This window comes from Watersipora subatra, chromosome 6, assembly GCF_963576615.1.
Source record: "Watersipora subatra chromosome 6, tzWatSuba1.1, whole genome shotgun sequence".
Lineage (NCBI taxonomy): Eukaryota > Metazoa > Bryozoa > Gymnolaemata > Cheilostomatida > Watersiporidae > Watersipora > Watersipora subatra.
Window position 1 is genome coordinate 50,102,760 of NC_088713.1, and position 20,711 is coordinate 50,123,470.

Consider the following 20,711-nt stretch of genomic DNA (forward strand, 5'->3'; position numbering starts at 1 on the left):
GTATTATATATATAGCATTTGTATTCATTTCATGTGAAACGTTAATTGCGGATGATTCCCAACATCTATAAGCACAAAAGCTCTGAAACGCGCTCGTAGAGAGCATAAGAATTTCATCGCATCTGACGAAGACTTGCCTTGTTTGGCCTGACCCATTTTGTGAGCAGCTGTTTGAATGGCTTTTTGTTGATACAAATTAATTATGTTCAACCTAAAATGAATTACGTAATGAATAAGTTGAAGACTCTTTTATGAGAAAGAGATTTTGAGGTGATTTTTTTGTGAGCAGTACATCATGTTTATGTTACACAACTATTTATTGTACTGACTGAAAAGAAAAACAAAGTTGCAAGTTGTCAGTCAAGACTCAATAATCATTTTTTATTTACAGCATGAAACTTTGTTGAGTCCAAAAATAATCCATCAGACAACAAGCAAAGCAACCTTTTCACTTCTAACATTCCTTGCAAAAAAACATAATTTTCAGTGATTTGTCTGCTAATATGTTACACAATTCTAAGAAAATTTATCTTTGCCAAAATTATTTAAGCATCGCCAAGTGGAAGTAACTTTATGCGGATCCATGGTCTATTCTAGCAAATACATGTAGACTAATTATTATGACATGACCATGTAGTAACTGTAATTTTTAATTTCTGTAATTTATCTAATTGTGATTTTTACAATTTGATATAAATGAGATAATCTCTTTTCGAGTTAAATTCAACAACAAGATTGCATAAAGGTTTGGAAATTTTTTTGAAGGTGCATCCCCCTTTTTCTTATTTTGTAAAGAGCAAATCTGACAATACAACAATCATTTCAACGGGTATGTGAACTGACTGTTTGATATAGCCGCGTAATTGCCTTTAAGCTGTATAAATCATCTATGTGAGAATTTTCTGCAAGTTGACAGGCTCGGTTACGATGGTTGTTTCTTGTGTCATTACTGACCAATGCCCCAGATGGGCGCAAACTATTTTGTAATTGCAAAAGGAAGATTTGTTTAGTAAATTGACAATGTCATATAAGCAAGCTAATAACAATAACTGAACACTTCATTGTTTTGTTAATTATTTGTAATATCTACTGTGACAAGCAACGACAAAAACTGAGCCAAAGGTTTCAAAAGAACAGTGAATATCACACTGTATTATTTAACACTGTTTACGAAAACCTACAATAGGTGTTCTCGTCATTTCATGAACAAAAAATAAGATTGTTATATATGACCTATTGTTAAAGGTTGACTTGCAACAAAATTCACATTACAGTTATTTGATATCAAAAGATTCACCATGTCTTATCCTGTTGTGTCGTAGGTGCAAATTATATGGGAATGTGATTAAAAGCTTTTAAAAGCTAAAAAAACCAACAGTTAATCGCAGCCACATGAGACCGCCGTAGTTTGAATTCTCTTTCCAAAGCGGCTCAAATGGGACGTAGTTGTTACAGGATGGTTTCTGTTTACACTTTCATGCAACCTCATTCGTCGAAATATTTTCACAAATATATTTCACACATTCAATAAAACCAGGTCTATTGTTCTTACGCGTCTATTTTATCGTCATTGTAATGCAGTCACTTTTAGCTCTGATATATTATAACTTACCGTAAAAAGTCGTTAAACTTTCTATCCTTAGTTCGAAGGCGTACATATCATTGTCTGATAATCATGACGAGCCTGTTGGTCACATGTGATATTCGAAAATTGCTGCAAAAATTATTTGCGAAGTATTGGGTCACATGATCAGATTACGACTTGACGATTAGATCAAGCCAAAACAAAATTGAATGTAGCGCGCATCTATATTTGATATGGGATCTTCGGTAAAACCCGAAGTGTTTGTCATAAACTAGTGCTACGATAAGTTTTATATGGAGCTTTTTATTGGCCTTTCAATTCACATGAGAACATCACGTAACAAGACAATAACCAAACTGTCAGAACTACGTCAGAGAAATAAACAGATTTCAATTTACGGCGGCTTTTCGTTTTTGAGCTTTCAAGAGCTTGTAATCACATTTCCACATATTTGGCACCTACAACACAACAATGTAAGACATGGTGAATCTTTTGATACCAAATAACTGTAATGTGAATTTTGTCGCAAGTCAACCTTTAAAACTAAAACTAAAGCTTTGGAGGCTAAGCTGCTTTTCATCAACAACAAAAACTTCAGCTTTTTAAAATTCACTCTCAGAGTCGTAGAGCTCACATGTGTGCTATACGGCTCTGTTCACGTCTACACATACTGTTGAAACAATAAAGCTATCTCTCCTTGGAGCAGACAATTTCACTTCTCCGGTAACTTTTAACTACTAAACAGCTATGGCATTCGTTAAAAAGTATTAGTCAGCCCAGCTTATAGCTCTATGGTGACAGTTTTGTCTTATTAATAGAAACGCAAATGCAATAGATTGAAGGGGAGTCGATGGGTGATCGATCCGCATGATGCCACACTATCACAGTATTATCCAAGAATTGTATTTCAATGGGATTATCGCTCAACTGAGCAGTTACCGGTGTATCTTAGACTCGCAGCTTACAAATTTCTTACTCATCAATACTCTTTAAGGGTGGTCAGTGGTCACGTGAGAGCCGAAACGAACTAAACGACACAAAACAACGTCGCTGTCAGTTGTAAACTGTTCAGCCGAAGACATTTCTGGCTGAAACGAACCATTTCGATCCTGCTCGAAATTTTGTGGTCGAACCATTGCGTTTATTGGCTGGTTAAAATTCTACCGAGCACTCGTCACATTTCTATTTACATGCGTGTGAGCAAAGGTAAATAGAAATGGGACGATCTTTTTATTTGGTTAAATAAACAACATCAAACAATTTATGACAAGGCTCTCCCGGACTTGTGATTGTGTTGCATGAATGTAAGATGTTGTGCTTGAGTTTTGCATAAATGTCAAAGAATGGTTGTGGTTTTATTTCCTGTAGAATATAAGTAATGTGTCATACTCATCCTGATGAATAATCGTTGCCTGTTTTATTTATGTAAAACCACAGTACTATGATGAAGACTGTTTTTGTTTGTTATGTACTCAGCATAGAAAAACATTCATATATTAACAAAAAGTATAATTTTGTTGATGGAAGGTTCGGCAAAATTTTTCTATCGAGTGATTTATTCTGAGCAGCTGAACGATCTTCTGATAAGTCTGCTGTGTAATAATAATTAATAATTGTTCCTCAAAGTTTTTTGTTTACAATAGAAATATTTAGTTTAAATACATAAAAACTACCAATGAAACAGTGTCCTGTCTCCATGCGTATGGTATCTAGGAGGCGGACTGACTTCGGATGCCATGTGACATGTGGCTTAGCCGACCCAAAGTAAACTAACCTCCAAACCTAAGTCAGTTCGGTCATCGCGTGACCACGGCTTTAGCGTGTCACCTTTGCAACATTACTAAAAGGCTGGGTTTCAAGTAAGCGAATCTATTACTGGTGCACCTTCCATTACATCACGTGGTCCATACATGCATACATAGCTGAGAGGTTCTATAGAGGTCCGAAGGGCTATACAATATTACATAGCCTTTTGCAGAGGTCTCTCCAAAGTCGTTCTGTTATCGAAGATGTCATTGGCTGCTGACCAAAATTAAAGTAAAACAACCATGATAGTTAGTGTAATTAATATAATTATTCAATAAGTTAAAGCAATGGTAAAATAAATTGTGGCAATATGTTACAATGCAATACTGTTAGCAGCGGATGACATTCAATCTATATATAAATGTGAGCGTTTGTCGGTCGGTCCAGTTGTATACGGATAGTTTTAGTAATAAAAAATTCGCTTCGCAGAGGATTTAAACTTGCGAAGATTGTAATCGCAAGTTTGCAAACGCGCATAACTAACCACAAGATTGTGATTTTCGGCCATCTTTTTTTCAGTATCCGTATTGCGATTGTAGGTTACTAACTAAATGTATATGTAATTTTTACTATTAACTAATATTACCATTTGTTTCATTTTTATAAAGTCATTTTAAAATCCATTACCTCTCTTTTAATGTGACGTTTCAATTTCAGATGTCCTGCTACACTCCTATTTTCGGTTTCTTATAAAGCAATCGCTAAATCTACAAAGTACCGTGGTGCGCTTCATTGCTATACATTTGTACTGGTATCGTCCATAAAAACTTTTTCAATAGTTTTTCAAAGTAGCTTCTGCTGCAGCAGTAACCTTTGTATACACACGTTTCTACATGTATATAGTCACTGTTATTAATAATTCAGCCTAGTCATGATTTTTATTTTATTTTTTCAATTAAATAGTGCAAGTGCTCTAGAGTATCGAATATCAGAATAGGATGAGGTTAAGCACTTTACAAAGAATCACAGCCATCTTTGGTACTAAAAATGATCAGTGCTTGTCCAATTACTACATGAATTATGATGTTATACTTATTTCTTTGGCAATTAGGCTTATTTGTGCTGTTTGTCCGAGGTTGGAAGGAGCAGAAAAGCCTCTGACCTCTTGTATAGAACGCACTAGTTTGCGCAAGCAGAGTGCCTCAATAGTTTAATAACCTAACCAGTATGGACAATCATTTGTGTCGCTTTGGTTGTCCACTAGTTTATTGAATGATTCATAAGCAGTTTGTTTGTGTGTGTGTATGTGTGCTCTGGTCACTGCCTGTTCCCATACACGTCGCAAAGTACTGGCGACAGCACCGCATGCTATTAGCGGTGAAATGGGAACCTATGCGCCGGGTACAGCCAAGGACCGCCGATAGTTGCAGACGGCCTCGCAATAGTTTAGGGCTGTTCAAATGTCGCAAAAGGCCGCAGGCAAAACCTTCATGTAATGCTCGTACAGGTGAAGGTCACTATTATAGAAACGGCATGGCGAGCGAACATTTTATGTGATTCCTCGATTATGTTTAGCGATGTAGCTTATATGTGAACATATGCCACCGAGCCTAGTGCCGCAAGCGTTTTGCTGCGCAAGTTACCGCCAGAGTTTCGCAATCGATATGTGAACCAGGCTTTAGTATTAAGCTGCGTTCAGATCAGCCATTGTGCAGAGGCCAAGTTTGATCTGAGAGTGGGTGATTTTGTCCGTTTTTTATTTGCAGGGTCAGATAACTTTAGCTGATATATTTTAGTGAGTCACTCCTTGAATTTTGCTGACTGTTTCCTACAATGTTTTTAGTGAACTTTTTTAGCAAGCTGCCTGATTATTTTGCACTGCTCATCGCTAATAATGGATAACCATAAGGAGGACGATCTTTTGCTAACATAATGTGCTTCAACTATTATAATAACAGCAGATACTTCAATTAGCATGTGGTTGCTATGATAATTGAACCTGAGCAACAATTCCACAGCAGTTTTCCGGGTTGCTGTTACTCATGAGTGAAGCTATGACAATAGCATACACAAGTGTGAAGACAAATATGGTGTTCATATTAAAGCCTGATTTCCATATGACAGCACAAGGCCGCGACGTCCTGCGTGCGTAGGCCAGCTGTGATATGGAAACTTCAACACACGACGATAGCGCGCTTGCGTACACTAATCGCAAGGATCCAACAGAATGGGTCCTTGCGATGGGTGCGCACGATTATGTATCCCACAATACACCGCTAGACCTTGTCAACACATCCCATAATTCAAACGGAGGGCTGTTTTCCGAAGAAATCTGTCTCTCCTACGAAAAAGTAAGGAAATTATCCACTCTGTCCAATGCAAGCGTGGTGCCTACGCGCGATATGGAAACACCGCATCGCGGCCCATGAAATGCATTGTGCACGATCACTGGGCTGCGCACGATCATTGTGCTGTCATATGGAAACCAGGCTTTAATGACACTATGACTCACGGTAAAAAAGATGTCATTGGCTACTCAAATAGAATATCGGCTTTGAAAAAAAATTTTCTCTTTGGACTATATCAGTATCAGGCTTGTTTGCGCTGTTCACACGATACGATTCTCGGTCAGTAGAAAAATTGGTCAGAGAATTGACCCAAAATCGGCTGCTGTGACCGCAGCTTTAGTCTGTTAGATTTAGCTTTCTGCTTTTAGGAGGAAACTTATGTTATGCAAAAGCTATTATAACGAATATTGTTGGTTGGTCACATCGTGTATCTGCTCTAGTAGGGCAGTGGTGTCAGGTTTAATGCTTATTAGTTTGTTGTAGGGGCTTAATAGAAACTGATGTTTTTTTTCTTCTCTAGAGGGTATTCTCAGTAGAAGCATATATCTGACTTTAGTTCATTTTTGGCAATTGTTTCCAGTTCTAATTTATTGCAGCTTCAGTGGTAGTGTCTGCCTTTGAATTTTGAGCTAATATAATCGTGCATTGTGGTGCCATTTTGTGAAGCGACCAGCATTTGTAATCTTTAGTTACACACCCCATGAATACTTGTCATTGTGAAACAAAAGAACTCATCATGTTATTCAACTTCTATATTAGTATTTATGCATCCTGTCTTAAGAGTATTATACACCTCTTACATAACCACTCATCCCCTTTTATTTAACCATTTCTGATGTGATTAGGAAACAGCTTTCTGGACTCTTGCTAGCTAGCCTGGGCATGGCTCTCGTGGTGGATATGGAGAGAGAGCCTGGGACACATTGCGAAAAAAAGGTAAGATAACTTCTGCAAAACGAGCGACATATGTTACATATGACGCTCAGACTGATACTAATGGAAGCGTGTCGTTAGATTCGTATCTCACGATGTATTAGATGTGGCGCGTTTAAAAGCCTATTGTCACGGTAACGTGACTTGATCTAGTAAAAAGCGCTATTTTTTTGATAGGCTGGGTGGTTACGAAATACCTCGTTTGATAATAAAACGATAGGAACCATAGGCTACTATTCTCTTGCGTTTTCACGTTAGCAGTTTCATTTCCTATACTGATAAAAATGGAGCCATTCAAAAATTACTATCAAAGCTAGGCATAGTCGCACTGAGACCAGAACAGTTTCAAGCTTTACAACATATTATCGCAGGTCTTGACCAATTTATAGTTCTTCCTACTGGCTTCGGAAAGAGTATTTGCTTTCAGATGGCACCGTTTTGCAGTGGTAGGTCCGAGTTGTTCATAATAACTGTCGCGAATAATAATACTTGTAAGTAAAATAAAACTGAGATTACTTTTTACTAGATAAACTTTTCTTTACTAGCAGCGTGCAATTCATTTTTGTTGTTCTATTGCTATTCGTTTGCTATGTTTGTATTGTTATTGTGAATTTTTTTTTTTCAATTGATTCAATTTTTTATTATAATTAAATCAAAACATAATGAATTGAACATATGAAATAATATAACTGTCGTTATTGATTTATTATGCAACCAACATTTCATACTTACTAACCAGCGTTTGTTTGCTGCCAATTCAGATTAAAAATAATACATAATACTCGCGTAGATCATAAATAAGACCGTCACATGATACTCCTTCGGAAATAACGATTGTGATATTAGCGACTTCAGAAGTCGGCTTTTAGAGTTGTCTTCCCCGCGTGTTGCGATGTGTCCCAGGCTCTCTCTCCCAATCCCCACGAAAGCCATGCCCAGGCTACTTGCTAGCCTGACACGCAGATTTATTATTCCTACTTCCTAGCACCTGCTATTTTACTGCTTAGCATAAATGTTATCTGCTTCCTTGTACTTACTCGCTTACTGCCTAGGAAGCTTTGCAGCGCCCAATCGTCTGTGATCTACGGATGTGACGATTGCCTGACTGATTAGGCAAACATATATAAGCCTGTGTAGATCAGAAACAATTCGAATTCCATATTTTACTCACGCTCTACATATCACTCTGCTCTTGTATCACTCTTTATATTTTTAGACTTGCGCAATGAGCATCGGCCATTGACTTGATTAGCCTTCATATATTTTATGTTTTTGCAATTGAAAGTTTGAATTTTTAATAAATATATTCTGTTTTAAAGTTTTTTAACTAAAACAAACCAGTCTAATTCTTGACATTAAATCTACACCTAAAATACAGTCCTTTATAAATTCGCAAATCATAAACCAACTACTTGAACCACCAATCCAGCACTTATAGTTAATAATCCTTTAAACAGAGGGTCATTACAATTTCTATGTCATCAGTCAACTATTCAATTGACAAGTTCATTACTGAAGCAGCATGTTTGTGGTGGTTGTAGATAGTAGTTTGTGATTTTGCTGCCAGCAACTTTCTAACAGCAAATTGTTTCCAGCAAAACTGTTGAAAATCTGAGTGTATTGATTTTAACTATATACATTGTATAATAACTGCAAGTACATCACTAACTTCCATACTATACTCCACACAAGTTGCTTGTAAAACTGTGTATCTCATAACTGAATATTGTAAGATGGCAGATCTCTTCATGAGTGTTTCTATTGTATTCTCAAAAATCTGGTTAATCATTGATTGGCTTGGTTTGCTGAGCATTAGTATCTTTGTCAGACTTATTATTGTTGGCATAGGCCTGAAATCCTCAATTGCTTTATTTGTTTTCTCTATAAAACATGTTATAATGGAACTCTATACATAACAACCCAAAGGTAGACAAATGTGTTTTATTTTATAATTTTAAAAGTATAGCACTATGATTCTTCGTCTTAACTTATTAGTATGCTGGACTTGGTAGATGGCATCGAAATCTGCAAGCAAACACATTAACAATCAATATATTACAGAATAGGAGAATGTGTTCTAAAAATGGTAACTACCCTTGTTGCTAAGCTCGCACCTATTTTTTGGATCAGCTTTAAAATGGCTTTTTGCTAGAAAAACAGCAATACTGTTTCTAGTGCTTTTTGATTCAACTTAACTAGCCCATGTTTATTACATTTACTGTGACTAGCATGCTCACTTATCACCACTTGCGACTCTACTACATGCCATTCAGCCACCTAAATGCTGAGTATTATTTAATGTCATACGGCAACCAGCTTTATGGATGCAAAGCTTTTATGTGAATTTAATAATATTTTTAAAATTAATTGCTATTAAATCTAAGTGGTAGGTACAATGGCTGGTTTGGAAACTTTGGATAAATTTTGGCACAGTATTCCGATGTCACTCATGAAAAGATCCTGAGACCTACCGAAATTTATTAAAACTAGCATTCTTTGCAATTGTGTTATGCAATTAAAACTTGATTTTAATGACACAGATGGCTCCTGCCCCTACTTCTCTCATCTAAACCAAGAAAGAGTCATGTAGAAGGTGACGATGACTTCCATGATGATTTGGAATCAAGCGAACAGCTGGAAATCGAACTGTCAAGGTCTGGCTCGAACATAGTGGAGTGCATCGGTAGGTAAATATGACCAATATATCCAGGTTTTCTACAAAACAAAATATCTGGCACACATTGCAGCCTTGCTGCATATGCTAAACTGCATGGCTGCTCATATTGTGGTGCATAATTTGGGTATATAAATGTATTTTGGTATTAGCTACTTTCACTTATTGTTAGTGTATAAAGCAGATATACAGAAAGCAGAGTGGCTTGAAATAATACTGCAGCAGATCAGCGATATGTAGTTAAATTTATTTTATGGTTGATACATATGCTTTTTATAATAATATTAGCATATGATATTTATTTAGCAGGTTATGAGGTACAGAGCTTAAAACTCAACTGCAATGACTGCACCAGCTTTATAGCCTCCTGTCCAGGTTTACGCATCAGGGGATGATGCGATACTAATCAGTGTAAAAGATAGAGGTGGTATGTTTCCACCTCATCCTGTCATCACAAAGATATGTCTAGGCTCAGAACTGAGCATACGGCAGGGTGTCGACTTACAAGGAATCACTGCAGACATACACAAGCTGGTGGTCACTCAAACTCTTTCATCGGTTTTACAAAGCAATTTGCATCAGGGATTTCCATGCTCGTTCCACTGCGCAGCGCAACGTTAGTTAAAATATCACCTCCAGATATTTCAGGATTATAATTCATCAGGAGGCTACAAATGTAGCAGCTAACAAGGAAATCTCAGATCAAGGCTCAGCCGACTGGTCGTCTTTAGTCATGTGTAGCCTTTCACAGTATGTCTAGAAAAGTGTACCATTTGTCGCTTGTTTTCTACGAGTTTGCTGATGCTGTTTGCATAACACCCAAGACCCAACATTTATATTCATGGCAGACTGCAATCAGCGTACGATGTACCAGTGTGTATGCATTTGAAATCAGTTTGTACACCTAGCTATCTGACATGTTAGCCCATAGCATATGGCAACATTAATAATTTTGCAATATCTTTTGGAATACATGTGCATCAATATACACTTTTACTCGCACTTTTTATATGAAATATTCATCTTTATGTTTATAAATTTGCAGGTAGGAAATACATAGTGTATAAGCGTTCTATCTAAAATTTGAAACAAATATCTTGTGTGCTTTAGTAGTTATATCAAATTACATGTAGCAACATAAATGTCTCTTGATTCTTTCAGTGTAAACAATGATGACTCACTTGCCTGACCAGCTGCAAGTGAACAAAGCATTGCCCTTCTGTCACAAAGCATGCGGCTATTTATGTAGGACATCACGGCTTTGCATTGCCCAGTCTCCTATAGCTAATAGGTCTTAAATAGGCTCGTAAATGTCACCTTCAAGAAAGGGTAGTGAGCTTCAGCCAGCGCATTGGCATTTAAAATACACCAAAGGTCAAGCTGAGAATTAAACATGAGTAGCAGTACGCAGACCAACACACACAGGCACACATACATATTGAGCTATCCCTGCTACTTCACTCTGTATGGGGTATAAGTGGTAACATCACTTATGAGTTCAATATAGTGTCAGGGTCAGTCATGTAGTAGGACACTCCCCTGGTCATGAATATAATCTCCAACATATCTATGGCAAAACAGTCTTCAGCCATTTTGCAGCTGTTTAACTATGTGAATACAATTGTGAGAACTTTGCAAATTTTATGCAATTCAAGTTAGTTTATTTTTATCCTGCAAAGTTCTGATCAGACATCAGCTGTAATCAGCAATTTGGATTTAAATGCTCTCTGTTGTGTCCTTAGGAGGCTTACAGCGTACCCGTACCCGTGGTTTTATAGGACTATTTTGACTATTAGGACTAAAAATGGCTTGAGACAGCTGGAACAAACATTTACTGAACCAAAATGAATCGAACAATATTAGAGCATGAGCGTTTAAGTAATCTAGCAAAAGGGCTACCCAAATATTGCAGCAGTAATATTAGGTGCTCAAAATTAGCCAGTTCAACCTTCTTAGGAGGGTTTTTGACATACACTATTTTCCCATGATGCGCAGTGCTTCGGAGTTGCGCCCTTTCCGAATCATGGAAACGGCGTCTTCGCACTGAAATCACTGCGCACTGATCAGTGCGAAGTCTGTGCAAATTTGCAACAAGGAAACAGCAACTGCGCAGTGGCTGCACATATCTCCCATGCCATGAAAACGGATTCTTCGAGGGCCATGAAATAGTACAAAAGCTAATCCTGCTAATCTTGTTTTTTTTAATCTGATTTTCTTTCACCTATATTTAATTATGGTGTGCGCCCACAAGGATGAGGTGATTACTTTCCCAGACTTTGTTATCGATGCCAACACCTTTCGAAAAACAGGAGGCACGTCCTAAATAACGTTTAAATAATATATTGCTTAAAAAATTCTTATTAAAAATATATTACTTTGTAAAAATTGTGTTAAGTTTTGTAAAACATTGTGATTGTGTATTGTAAATAAAAGTATAATGATGACAGAAGCATAAAAAGACCTTTTTTGATGTTCGGTATCCATGACCGATTCAATTTCTCCATCAGGCGATTCGATTTATACAATGTCTCTTCTCTGGCTAATTTGCTGAAAACCACTGCGCAGCATGGTAACGTGTCAATCCCTTCGACTTCGGAGGGGCTGCATCGCAGTACTGCGCACCATGGAAACATAGTTATAGTCCTTTTAACATTGCCCTAACAATAGACCGATCTTTAAACAGAGCAGCTCGTTTATTGTGAACGATATTTGCAATAAGGTTTCCTTTTATACATTTGGAAAATTTGCAGGTATTTTATAACCATAAAACAGCTAAAGATTTTTGCTTAGATTTTAAAATAACCTATCTAAAGTTTTTTAAAAATTCTGCAACTGAATAAAGCATTGTTGCAGAAAAACAGTGATATCTTATAGAGAAGTTGCTTTCATTGCATGAAGCAAGACTAAAGCTGAATAAGGATACTTCATTAATAATAATTTTGTTTGTGTTTTAAAGAGCCTTGTTAAATATTAAAATGGTTTTCTATTCTGTGCTAAAGTTTTGCATGCAAACAATAAAATAGAAGGAACTTAAATGACAACATAGGTGAAACAAATGCAGGCCTCGATTGAGTAAAATGTTGGTGTATTGTACCTAAGTTCACTTGAAATGTAGAAAAGAGTAACTTGAATGTAATAAAATCCTGCAAAAGTGCTCTCAACTTCAATGAGGAATTAGTACGAGTGACTGCGCGTTACAATCAGAGAATATGAATAATTAAGCATTTTGCTATGTACACACTGTACTCTGCAATCGAGCGTTTCAATAAACACTTGCTGATGTGGATTTAACACCAGGCTTGACCTCATAGGTCAAGGTACTAGCCTAATTAATGACTCAATAAATAGCTAACCAGTCTTGTCCCCGCTAAGCTTAGCAGCAATGATTCGGAAGGTTGGCACATTGAGACTGCTGAAATGGAAATAAAAACGACTTAATCGTGAAAATGTTTTTAATGTGATTGTCATCGATATTCTAATGCACATTAATAACACTAGTGCCGTTTCCATAATTGGCAAGAACAATGGATTCGATAATGTTTTGTAGATCGCAAAACTCGCTTAGCTTGCGGATTTATGCCGTTTCCATGACGCAGATAACTTGTGGATTGGCTCAGTTTGCAAATTATGAGCGTCATGGAAACGCAGCTATTGTCTGTTAATTCTCTAGCATGTTGAACTCTGCTCTAGTTGAGCTCTAAGAGATGAGCGAATTAATCACATCCTTCAAATAGCACTACAGTAGACGGTCTCACTGTCAAGGACTGTTACACAGGCTGAGGATGTCTGACTGCTAACACGAGCTCAGTCCGTTGACTATCTATGCGTTGACTATCCATGCCATCTCACCGTGCGGCGCATGGGCCATCATCCTAACCATAATGTTTTGGAATGTTGCATATATGTTACAGCCATTCTGAAAATTGAAATACACACAAATTTTTAATAATCATTTTGATACTTATGTGGCTACAACATATAATGGCACTGTTTTGAAGCTGTCTTCCATTATAGTTGCAGCTGTGTCAAAGGTTGGCTTGCAATAAAATTCACATTACAGTTATTTGGTATTAAAAGATTCACCATGTCTTACTCTGTTATGTTGTAGGTGCAAAATATGTGAAAAGGGATTACAAGCTCTTAAAAGCTCAAAAACGAAAAGCCGCCATAGCTTAGAATCTCTTTATTTCGATGACGTAACCACGAAGTTTGGTTATTGTCTTGTCACGAATGTTCTCACGTGAATTGAAAGGCCAATACAAAGCTCAATATAAAACTGATCGTAGTATTAGTTTATGACAAACACTTCGGGTTTTACCAAAGACCGCATATCAAATATAGATGCTCACTACTTTACAGTTTTGCTTTGGCCTGGTCTAATTGGCAAGTCATAATCTGATAATGTGACCCAACACTTCGCAAATAAATTTTGCAGCGCTTTTCGATCATCAAAGGTGACCAACAGGCTCGTCATGATTATCAGACAATGATATGTACTCCTTCGGGGTAAGGTTAAAATATTTAATGAACTTTTGCGATAAGTTATAAGATATCAGTGCTAAAAGTGACAGCATTACAATGACGATAAAACTGACGCGTAAGAACAATAGACATAGTTTGATTGAATGCGTGAAGTATATTTGCGAAAAAATTTTGACGAATAAGATTGCATGAAAGTGTAAACAGAATCCATCTCTCACAACTACATCACGTTTGAGCCGTTTTGGAAAGGGAATCCAAACTACGGCGGTCTCGTGGGGCTGCGATTTTATGTTCGTTTTTGAGCTTTTCAGAGCATGTAATCACATTTCCACATCTTTTGCACCTACAACACAACAGAGTAAGACATAGTGAATATTTTCATATCAAATAACGGTAATGTGAATTTTGTTGCAAGTCAACCTTTAACAACTAAACACCTGGCCAGACATTTAGTTGTGCTGCCAAAATAGATGACTATGGTATATTTAAACCCACCAGTCTCATGTGCATCGCATCTCCATCATTCACTCATTGAGCAATGCTATGGCTGTCCCAAAGTAGGTATTATTCATGGAGTAAGCTCTATGACTGCATGAACAGTAATCAATCAAAAGTTTACTATTTTAGTCATGTTTACCAGTTTGCCTCTTCGCTATGACATCACTCAATAGGCTTACAGTGGAAATGTCTTACGGTGTGTTTACACTGCAGCAACTACTATCAATTTTAGTTGCACATGAAATTGGCTGCAATCACATAGCTGCAACTTCCTACAACTCCACCGATGATTGCACAGTAAAATTTTAGATTTACCAGACTTTTTTGTTTTTTGAAACATGTAAACAGTTAGAATTTATATTTTCGAAGCTTGATGCAGTTGCACGAGTGCATTGGACGGATTCATTGACTATCTTTGACATCAAACATCTTTGTAAGCTTTTGCCCTTACAGATGTTGTTACCCGCAGCTAAAGCTTGGAACATCAGCAGAATTTATAACAGAATCTTTGTGATTGCTTTTGTCATGTTATGGAGGATTTTGTTCACCCAACCTCAGACAAGCTGACTATTTTACAGCGCTTACTGCTTGCTGTTTGAATTTTTCACCTTTATTGCTCTTCTATATGAATAAACATGTTTCACAAAGCATTGCAAATGCTAGTTGACTTTGATCATGTCTCATCGCTTTTCTTCTTTTCACAGTGTATGACTTAGTATGAGGCTTCCTAGTTCATCTACTAGCAAAGTTATGGTAGGGATACTTAACAATCACTTTCAATACGTCTACTTCATTTAAAAGCTACAGAGTGACAAATCTAAACATCTGAGGTATGCATGAGTTGACATTAACTGACTTGCCCTTAATTCGATTATGGAGCAAACTTTGAAGGCATGGTATCAAATGAAACCATATACATGTACCTCTGAAAGGTGTTATGAGGTCACTTAAGTTAAAGTTAAACTAAGCCAAAATAAATTTGGGCCAACAAAAACAACACTTGAGCTAAGGTTAAAATGGTCTGCTGCTTCTGTAAAAAGTATTCACAAAATAAGCCATTATTCTTCTTTGAGGTAGGTTTTCAGATAATATGTCACATATTTCAAACATTCATCTTGTTCATTGCTAATAAGACTAATATGCTCATTGCTAATATGATTAATTTATCTCTGCAAAACATTCCAGTTCATTAGAACATTGTCAAGACATGCACAACGCTTCATTTATTACTAGGTGAATGCCCTGCGTTGCAAGGGTAATAGAACTGCTTATAAACACTACATTACCTACTACATTACAATTACAGTACATTATCTGCAACTGTTTATAAGTTGTTTTATTACCCCTGCAATGCCAGGCATTCAGCTAGTGAGGCTGTGAGCCCTGAAGCTAGATGGTAATTATTATCATTGCTATAACAGGACTACACTTAGACACAGATTAATATATATATATATATATATATATATATATATATATATATATATATATTGTAATGGCTTGGCCCGGTAGCTGAGCCAGCCTTACTATCCTAACAAGTCAGTGCAGCCTGAACTCTGGGCCTTCCCCTCGTCGGCCTGCCTGACACACCTAGTGGTCTGATCAGGCCACGGCTGGTTGCCCCAATCTCAGGCTCACTTGGAACGCTAACACAGCCTGCTCTCTAAGACCCTATCTAGGCTAGTCTAGGTTCTGGGCTAGCTTACTGTAGGGCCTGATCTCTAATGCTATGGCATTTCTGATCAGGTCCTGTTGTAGCGTAGCCAACCCTTAGCCTTCCTTAGGTATCTCCCAAGCAGTCCTTACTTGAAGCTAGATCAGTTTTGGTAGAATGGTCCTGACTAAGCCACCCAGGCAGGCATAAACGTGATCAGTCGGTGTGAGTGAATTTAGCCTATTTATTATATATAATCATGAATACATGTTGCACAGCGTCGCCCACTTACATAATGATTACATAACACCTAATTACGTTGCGGCAGGCCTGTGAGGCAGGCCTAGATATGCAGTGTTACATAATAGGGTATAATAGAAAAGCACACATAAGGTTGTAATACAGAACATTGATATCTAAGGATAAGAGCATAGTTAATACATTTGTCTAGTCCTCCACAATATATATATAAAAAAAATGGTTTCCTCACCCCGGATACCCCGTATGGGTGGTAAATTCTGCTCTAACTCGGGTCTCCTACCAAAGACCTGGGAGTTTGAGCACTCGCCTCAAGATCTTAGCTGTTCCCAATAGCGCACTTTTCTGCAACTCACCTGAGTTGATTGCTGTTGGTATTTGGGCAAGCCACATTTTATGCGCCGGTGTTATTGCGCCCAGTGCCCCAATGACTACTGGGATTACAGTTGTTCTTACATTCCAGCATTTTTCAATTTCTTCTCCAGAAAGGGAGATATTTCTCTACCTTTTCTTTTTCCTTGCTGGCTATATTGTAGTCATTGGGTACTGCTACATGTATATCTATTATAGCAGCCCTCTTGTTTTCCTTGTCTACCACCCCTATATCTGGTTGGTTTGCCAGGACATGCTTGTCAGTTTGGATGTAGAAGTCCCAGAGGATCTTAGCACGGTCATTTTCATTGACCTTACTAGGAGCTTCCCACCAGTGTTATGGTTTATTAAGGCCATACTCATCAAATAGACTTCTATACACAACACCTGCGACATGATTATGCTGCTCGGTGTATGCGTTCCCTGCTAGCTGCTTGCATCCACTGATGATGTGTTGGATGGTCTCAGGTGCATCTTTGCACAGTCTGCATCTAGGATCGTCTCTAGCGTGATAGATTTTCGTTTGGAGTTGCCTTGTTGGGAGCACTTGCTCCTGGGCTGCCATGATTAGCGACTCTGATTATATATATATTAATATATATATATTATATATATGTATGTATATATTAAAATATATATGTATATATATGTATATATATATACATATATATACATATAGATATATATAGATATATATATATAGTCAAATTAGATTGAATAGGAGGCCACTTTGGAAAATATATCCACGATATAGGGCTTTCGGATAATAGGAGGCTTCTGATAGGAGGCTTCGCTAGAAACATGCTTAAACAACTCTACTCGTCATGCTGATCGCATACGTATCTATTTTGCATTTTGCATAAATTTTGCCGGAGAGTTCAACATTTTGGAAAATTTTGCAGGTTAGGAGGCTCTGTAGTTTGAAATGTAGGACCTCCCATTAGCGTAAATTTGAAAATTTTTATACAAAATTCTGAGTTGTCTTCTCTTTTGCAAGAGAAGTTATCTTCTCATTAAATTCAGGGCCTCCTATTATGTTTTTATATCTTGAATTAGATAGTCCTAGTTCCAAGCTCTACTTCTTTTCTTTTTATATAAATTTAGCTAACTATGATATTTAATTTGGTTCTTTTTACTTGTAATGAACCTTTATTGCATCATTTAATTTTCTATCAATTGGTTAAAAAGGCAAACTAATCCCTGAAACCCCATTTCAGGGATTTTGCTAACAGAACCTAAGAAAACCGATTTGCAGGCACATCTGTGTGTGCTTTGATCTAAAGTTTATCATACATATTATTCATAAAATTGAAAACTTATGCTTTCCCTTAATAGCTTGTTAGTGGGCATGCATGGCAAAAACAAGCACTTTGTCCATTTAAAAAAAGTTGTAATAAGTTGCAATAAAAGCTAGGATGGTATTGACATCAAGTAATTGGTATTGAAACCATCCTAGTTGTCAAATAGAAAACTTTTAAAACGTATATTAATTAAAACAGTGCATATATTCATGCTGCCAAATATGCCTGGTAGAGTCAGAGACACCCAATTTTTAAAACATAAATGTCAAACATGGGAGATTTGCATACCTGTGGCCACATTTATTACTTATACAATTTGATTTAGTCAATTCATTGCTACTGAGGCAAAACTGAGAAATATAGCATATGTGGGGCCCTTTGGATTATAAAAGGTTTCAGATAAGAGCTTTCGATGAAACCATGCAGTAACATTGAACACACTGTGCAGATTGCATGCATGTATATCTAACTCGCATTTATCAACATTGGTCAGCATATTTCTTTAAAAAAAGCCCAAACTTACTCAAAAGGAAAAAAATTGACTCTTTAAGCAACCCCGTCAAGGAGTTGAGTTTACAGAAAAGGAAAGCTCAATATAAGTACGTCAAACAAATTGCTCAAGTGAGTGCAACGGTGACAAATAAAATATTCTTAAAACACAATGAGTTTGTATAAATCTAAAAGTCTTTAGTGCAAATGGAGCAACCTATCAAAAGCAGGCCAAACAGCTGTTACATTACCAAAAGATTAAAAATCAAAGCATTCACAAGAATACCATAAAACATTTATCAACAAAAGTGGACTATTTTATTTCTGTCAAATAAAGCTGTAGAGCTTCAAAACACTGAGCTCTATAATTGTCTTGCAAATTGTGTGACCATCTCCTGGCACCTCGAGTATAATGTGTGAAGTTGTGGTAGCTGTAACTAATGGCTCTGCACAACATTTAAAATATGATTTTAGCTAGAGATCTTAGAAGCGATTCGCAAGAGAACTTTGCTGATTGTAGACACGCCCAGCTACAGAAAGAACTTTAAGGTTGGATGTCATTCCAGTCACTGGATGCCTTTTTGGAAATTGAACATCAACTTGTTGTTTGAAGCTTAGGCAATCTAAACCACTTTGCCTCCACTGGTAAATATGCTGCTCTACCTGCAAAGAAACCAGTTATTAACCTGTTAGTATAGTTAAAAATTAGGAGAATGTTGAACACTACTCATTTTACAGACTTTCCCAAGATATCAAACCAGCTTTAAAACAATACTGACTAAAAAGTGTGCTCCATCATGTTGTTTTAGAACGCTTAGGAGATTGGCCAGAAACTTGAAGAGTGGGCTTTTGCAGCTAGCTATATTGGTGGCTGTACTAAATGTAGGTCACACAGTAGATGCTTTCCTACTGAAACTCTGCATAATTATGTTTGCCCTAAAGAGATTGCAGTTCTCACTATGTTGATGTTTTGCCTAAAAAAAAATTAACCTAGTAAGCCTTAAAAAATTCTTGTTTCGATGTTGTTAACACAAGTTAACTCAATAAAAGTAAAAAACAACAAACATTATCATTAATGCTTTCTTTTAAGCTAAAGCTTTTTGTCAAACTATTAGGTAAGAATGGTATCTTTTAAATATAAAATGTAATGAATAGTTGGGTTAAGAAAAGCTTTATTTTACAAACTAATAATTACAGCGTTACCATTCCTCTTATTTCTAAGCAAAATGCACCAAAATCTACAAAATTTTACACATTCAGCCTGTACTGTGATGAGAACCGTGTCTGTCCATATAAAGCCACCGTTGGATAATGGAAAAATATTGCATCCCGCTGGATTTGAACTTGCAACATTTACCTTGCTAGACTGACACTACAAAAACTATGCTAATTAACCTTGTAATAATTTGCAATATTTGAATGCATAATTATTGCAACTGATAATCTTTTACAGCACTCTACACTGCCAGGGTATTTGTTGGTACAAGCCAAGTTGACTCAAAATCTTGAGCTGAGTAAAATTCCTAACTGTCTACACGGTCAATTTTTTCCATGCACAGATTGACTATGAATTGTATAAAAGTCCCTTTTCATTCAGTTGGCCTTTAACACTGTAAGGTTGGTGTGTATGAATATGCCTTTCACTGCAATGCATACGTGTACAAATTAAGCATAGGGTTACTGCCAGGTTACTCTGCAAAGCAGAGTTGTCCTCTCGTGCACTCCAAACAAATCCTAAATATTTAGGATTATACATTAATCATTAATTATATAGACATTATTGAAATTCTTTAAATAGTTTAGAAGTTTCTATTAAAACAGATTTTCAGCTTTTGTTTACACCATTTAGTCTCTGCTTATATGATAAAGCTACTCTTTGCCATTAGCATGTCTGTGCTAATGCGCTCGTTTATAACAGTTCATCTTCGTAGACTATTTGAGATGACCAAAATAAATTCTAGCTCAGCAAAAAATTTAACTCTGATGCTCATATCAACTGATTTGACAATTAAAAAACATTCAGTTTTGAAGGTAGTAAACATGAATTTGGAGATCAAACAGAAGGTGAGGTGAATAAAAGCCACAAGAGACAGACTGCTACTTGTTGCGGCTAGCTAACAAAGTAAAATCAGTGTCTGTATGACTTATCATTTATCCATCGTCAGGAAGAGCTTGGGAGCAAGATAGATTTTGATGAGACTAGATATCATGACATTCAGCTTGGTATACAGATGGTCCCCAACCTACGAACGAGTTACGTTCCGAACAATTGTTTGTACAGTGAATTTGTTCGTAAGTTGCTTCAGTGCTATATTTTGTATTATAACTTATGCTTAAGGCCTACATGTATATAAGTATATTGAAGGTTTAT